This window comes from Armigeres subalbatus, chromosome 1 (genome assembly GCF_024139115.2).
Source record: "Armigeres subalbatus isolate Guangzhou_Male chromosome 1, GZ_Asu_2, whole genome shotgun sequence".
NCBI classification, from domain to species: Eukaryota; Metazoa; Arthropoda; class Insecta; order Diptera; family Culicidae; genus Armigeres; species Armigeres subalbatus.
In genome coordinates this window covers 181803448-181809846 of record NC_085139.1, presented here as the reverse complement: position 1 = coordinate 181809846, position 6399 = coordinate 181803448, and positions in this window count along the sequence as shown.

The following is a 6399-nucleotide window of genomic DNA, read 5'->3' as shown; positions in this document are numbered from 1 at the left end:
GATTTGCTCGCAACAAGTTGCATTCGACGCAGAATCCTGTCCCATTGTTTCCTATTTGAAATTGGCCAGATCGGACTATGGGATCGAATGTTATGGCCAAAATACAAATTCATACAAAAAATCGCGTAAAAAATGTCACTCATTTTTCGGGCACTTATCTTCAACCGATTTGCTCGCAACAAGTTGCATTCGACGCAGAATCCTGTCCCATTATTTCCTATTTGAAATTGGCCAGATCGGACTATGGGATCGAATGTTATGGCCAAAATACAAATTCATACCAAAAAATCGCGTAAAAAATGTCACTCATTTTTCGGGCACTTATCCTCAACCAATTTGCTCGCAACAAGTTGCATTCGACGCAGAATCCTGTCCCATTGTTTCCTATTTGAAATTGGCCAGATCGGACTATGGGATCGAAAGTTATGGCCAAAATACAAATTCATACGAAAAAATCGCGTAAAAAATGTCACTCATTTTTCGGGCATTTATCCTCAACCGATTTGCTCACAACAAGTTGCATTCGACGTAGAATCCTGTCCCGTTGTTTCCTATTTGAAATTGGCCAGATCGGACTATGGGATCGAAAGTTATGGCCAAAATACAAATTCATACGAAAAAATCGCGTGAAAAATGTCACTCATTTTTCGGGAACTTATCCTCAACCGATTTGCTCGCAACAAGTTGCATTCGACGCAGAATCCTGTCCCATTGTTTCCTATTTGAAATTGGCCAGATCGGACTATGGGATCAAAAGTTATGGCCAAAATACAAATTCATACTACCATAAATTCTGAAGATATGTTAGATTTAATTTTGGACCACCTAATGAACATATTTTGGACCACCCGAATAATTTTGTATTGATAGTAAAATTATGTTACTATTAGATTAAATGAGTGATCTTCAGCATTTTCGGCGTTTTCATCCTTAAAGTGTAAACAATACATTTTTATAAGCACTCAAAAGCTTAGAACAATATCTACCAGCTAAGGGTATTGAAACTAATATCAATTTCAGTACCAATCGGTACAGCATCATCAAAGCAAAACAAACGTGTGGCCCATTGCTGTGATCCATGCACGTGGTCACTCCTATCCTGCCATATTTGTTATGTAGTTTGTCAGAGCTGTTCCATTTGCGACATTGATATTAGTGGGTTGCCCGGTTCTTCCTTACTCGCCGGAGACGAGCAAGCCTAGGGCTGAAAGTCTCCTTAATAAAGATACTAAAAACAAATATTTCTTACTCTTTGCACATTCTTTTACCAAACGAAACATAATCGGAAGTCTGTTGCATTGGCAAGCAGCACGGACGGAGAGCTCTAACAAAGATTGGTCATGTAGTTTTCTTAACTATTTTTGTATGGAAATAATGAAAACAGTTACATGTTGGTTTATTAGACATTTTACTAGGGCTTACATCAATGAACGGTAATTCATAAATGCAGTATGAACAGTAATTTATGAATGATGTCATACTAGAGAAACAAATGGTTGGTAAAAACAAAAGTTTAAGAGATCTAGAACTTAAAATGAAGATATGTCGAAAATATGTTCGGTTCAATGAAAAGTGTACCTATTTTAGACATGCCTCAGAATACTGTTTTTAAACTTACAATGTTTTGCTCGAGATATGAAACTGCTTCAATTAGGTTTTAATAAGTCAACAACATCATTCACATGTTTTAAAACTATGTAGAAATAAACTTACAGCTTTTGAAAGTTAACTTCAATTTTACAATGTCTTCTTGGTTTTGGTCTAATCCAGCCGGAATGGGTAAATGTGTGAAAATATGCTTGAAAATTGCTTTATTTTTTAAGAAACAAATGTAGAAGATACCTTATGGATAGTTTTTTTTGCCTTTCTCGTATACTAAGTATACGGTAAAGGCTATATGATCGCTCCAAAAACAAACTTTTTATAGAAGGCCCGGAGGCCCATAGTGTTATATACCAATCGACTCAGTTCGACGAATCGAGGTGATGTCTGTGTGTGTGTGTGTGTGTGTGTGTGTGTGTGTGTGTGTGTGTGTGTGTGTGTGTGTGTATGTGTGTGTGTGTGTGTGCGCAAAACTACTCAAAAAATGTCACTCATTTTTCGGGCACTTATCCTCAACCGATTTGCTCGCCACAAGTTGCATTCGACGCAGAATCCTGTCCCATTGTTTCCTATTTGAAATTGGCCAGATCGGACTATGGGATCAGAAGTTATGGCCAAAATACAAAATCATACGAAAAAATCGCGTAAAAAATGTCACTCATTTTCCGGGCACTTATCCTCAACCGATTTGCTTGCAACAAATTGCATTCGACGCAGAATCTTGTCCCAATGTTTCCTATCGGAAATTGGTCGGATCAGACAATGGGATCAGAAGTTATGGCCAAAATACAAATTCATACGAAAAAATCGCGTAGAAAATGTCACTCATTTTTCGGGCACTTATCCTCAACCGATTTGCTCGCAACAAATTGCATTCGACGCAGAATCCTGTCCCATTGTTTCCTATTTGAAATTGGCCAGATCGGACTATGGGATCGAGAGTTATGAACAAAATACAAATTCATACGAAAAAATCACGTGAAAAATGTCACTCATTTTTCGGGCACTTATCCTCAACCGATTTGCTCGCAACAAGTTACATTCGACGCAGAATCCTGTCCCATTGTTTCCTATCTGAAATTGGCCAGATCGAACCATGGGATCGAAAGTTATGGCCAAAATACAAAATCATACGAAAAAATCGCGTAAAAAATGTCACTCATTTTTCGGGCACTTATCCACAACCGATTTGCTCGCAGCTAGTTGCATTCGACGCAGAATCCTGTCCCGTTGTTTCCTATTTGAAATTGGCCAGATCGGACTATGGGATCGAGAGTTATGGCCAAAATACAAATTCATACGAAAAAATCACGTGAAAAATGTCACTCATTTTTCGGGCACTTATCCTCAACCGATTTGCTCGCAACAAGTTACATTCGACGCAGAATCCTGTCCCATTGTTTCCTATTTGAAATTGGCCAGATCGAACCATGGGATCGAAAGTTATGGCCAAAATACAAATTCAATCGTGTAAAAAATGTCATTCATTTTTCGGGCACTTATCCTCAACCGATTTGCTCGCAACAAGTTGCATTCGACGCAGAATCTTGTCCCATTGTTTCCAATTGAAAATTGACCCGATCGGACTATGGGCTCAAAAGTTATGGACAAAATACTTTTTTTCATACCAAAAGTGCGTAGAAATTACTAACTCGAAATAAACGAGAAAGGCACCATCACCGCTAGGTGGATTAATCTGGGTTTTTTTATTTATCTTAATCATTTTTACATAGATTTTGGAATATACACGTTTTTACGCAAATTTTCCACATAGATTTTCACGCGACTTATCGAAATCGTCAAGATTGCATATTGTCTGGAAACTCTAAAAAAAGGGTATACTAATGACATTCTTTTCTTCAAGATACAATAATGAAACATTTATTCTCTTCCCGTAGAGAAATAATAACAAATATAATTAAAAACTTCCAGCAAGAAATAACTCTCGAACAACATTCGAAAGCTAAAAAGGTGACGAGTGATTTTCATTCGACTAGAGTCGTTTTTCACTGTGCTATCGAGTTTCCATAATGCCAAAACATCTCGTTATTCTTGTACCTCCTCGAGCATGCTCGAACGATGAGTCGTTTTCGAGATCGAATCGAAAGCCGTAATGCCAAACATGTTCGACTCGATAGAATTTCGTTTCGAATCGAGATGCACAATGCCACCCCAGGTTTTAGCATCCTCAACTTGTGCAGCAGTGGCAGAAAAATTATTAAAAACATGTTTATTAGCCTATTCAGATTGGGCTATTTATGACTTTGTTAAGTGAGAGGGTATCCAATTATTACGAGGTGTTCAGACTGCAGCAAGATAATATATCTTGACGTTTCCATGCTTCCTCATTTGCACGCTAATACAGGGTTGAATTCAAGGAGAGTTTTAAAATTTAATTTGCGAAATCAAGCATTTGTGTGGCGACAATCGAACATTTTTTCTGAACAAAGTTTCTACGAAAAAATATAAAAAAATATGAAAAGGGATTTTCGAAGAATATTTGAAGCTCTCATTAAGGATAATGAGCGAAGCTACATTCATTAGTTGGGTGTGCCGTTCTTCGGGGAATCAGACTATTCCTCAATTTATGTTTAAGTTTAAAAAATATTTTGATTCTGTACTATGATCGAACGGAGATTTGATAGAAAAATTTAGATACTATTGGGAATTCTCACAAATAAATAAAAAAAGAACGATTGGACCAATTTTCAAGAAATATTATCGAACTAAAATGTATTTCCACCAGTATCTCCATGTATGAAGGGCAACTCAGCAATTTATTTTTTTTTCCAAAAATGGAAACTGAACCATTGCGTTCTACTCGACAATCAATGATACAGCTTCTAACAAAATCGAATCGTGTCAATGTGATATAATTTAAACTGGATGTTGGATGAATATGTATAAATTATATGTATAAACCCATTCAAATCGTACAGTTGTCCCACGTGAAAAATGTTGAAATCCAAAGTATATTAAGCCATTCAAGGAGCAGAATTGAAACAATTTATGAAATCATGTTTATTCATGAAATATATTCGTTTTACAACCATTCCTACGGCCCTTGAACTTTGAAAATTTATTCGATTTGTTCTATTAAATCTAGGTTTAAGTTAAATACTTCATGTTAATTCTAGAGAGCATCTGTTTTTAAACAATTCATGTTGAATAAGTGGAGAATAAATAATTATCATCATTATTTTTCATCATATAAATGCCTTCCACAAAACCATCACAATCCGAGTTATTCTTCAGCGCTCAGAAGATTTCCATCTAACATGCATTCGACCCTGGTGCGACAGAAAGAGCATGACTGTCAACTACGAAACGAAATGAAAACAGAGAGAGGTAAAGAGAGCGTGCCGCTTGTCAGTTTTGTTTTGTTGAATTTCTCCCTGCATTCCAGTTAGAACGGAAGCTCTCTCGTAATAATTGTTCGTAATAAATTCTTTTTAGAGGGTATCTTTTGACAGCGCAAAATGTATGGGATATTACGTAAATAATGACATCATAAAGCGTATTTACCCTGAAACGCCAATTATTATGTCATTAATGGCGTAATCTGAATAGGCTATAAAGTGCTGAGCAAATAGGTCGCATTTCTCCCTCTCGTTATTCGCCGTATCATTTCCAAGAAACATAGAGGTCGGCAGGCCGGATTCTTTCCTTTTGGTATTGACAAACGACCAAAAGCTTTTCGGGTTTGTACGAAGTTTCGTTTCCATGCGTCTCACGTATCGATTGTAGAGGAAGCGGTTATGCGTACGGTAGCGATGACTAGTGCGATTGAACAGTTGTTTGTAGTACGGAGATCGGGAGCTGCTATATTTTCGGAGAGCAGCAGAGCGCTGCCGCTTTAACGCACGTAAGTGTGCATTAGACCACGGTGGCTTTTGTGGGGGACGGCGTAGTGGGACAGTCTGGAGTATGGCATCCTCTATCGCATTGTAGAAAAAGTCCACTGCATCGTTGATATCAAGGGGCGATTCGAGGAAGCGCCAATCCATGTTAGCTAGCAAGTTATTTAGCGCGATGTAATCGGCTCGCCGGAAGTTCAAAGAGTAGCTTTCGGATAGCGGCGTAAAAACGATCGGAGTGGGTAAGCTGAATATTACGGAGAGAGCAGGGTGATCGGCATCTAGGTCAATTAAAGGCTCGACCGGCAAAGAAACAGTAGTACACGGTAAAGCTGAATCATTCGCCAAAACTAAGTCCAGTAAACGTCCGTTTCGGTTTAGACATATGTTGACTTGAGTGAACCCGTTAATGTCAAATCCGTCCAAAAGAGAGCAGCAACCACAGTAAAGCACCACCGCAAACCTGCCTGATTAAAATCGCCAAATAAGAAAGCGGGAGAGCGGTGGCTTAAATGGACCGAGATTAACTCTAATGAGTTTACAATTACATTGATTATCGCAAGGTCATGTTCTGATCTGGAGGCAGATAGATTACGCCGACACTGAGAGTGTGATGTGGAATTTTTCGACAATCCAGAGCTGCTCAAGTAGATTGGAAAAAGCAGCGGTAGAAACGTAGCTGGTTATTCTAATCGATACGGCGATCAGCACTCCGCCGCCACGCGATTTGTTGCTACAGTCAAACCTCCATGAGTCGATGTTCTATGACTTGATATCGACTCATGGAAGTAAATTATGTCATACTAAAATATATTTTCTGGGTTGCTGCGATGGTCCTTCCAAACAACTTCACGTGGATTTTCCATTCCACATCTCAATATTTCTATGAGTCGATGGCCTTTTCAATATCGACTCATGGAGGTTTGACTGTATTCAAAAG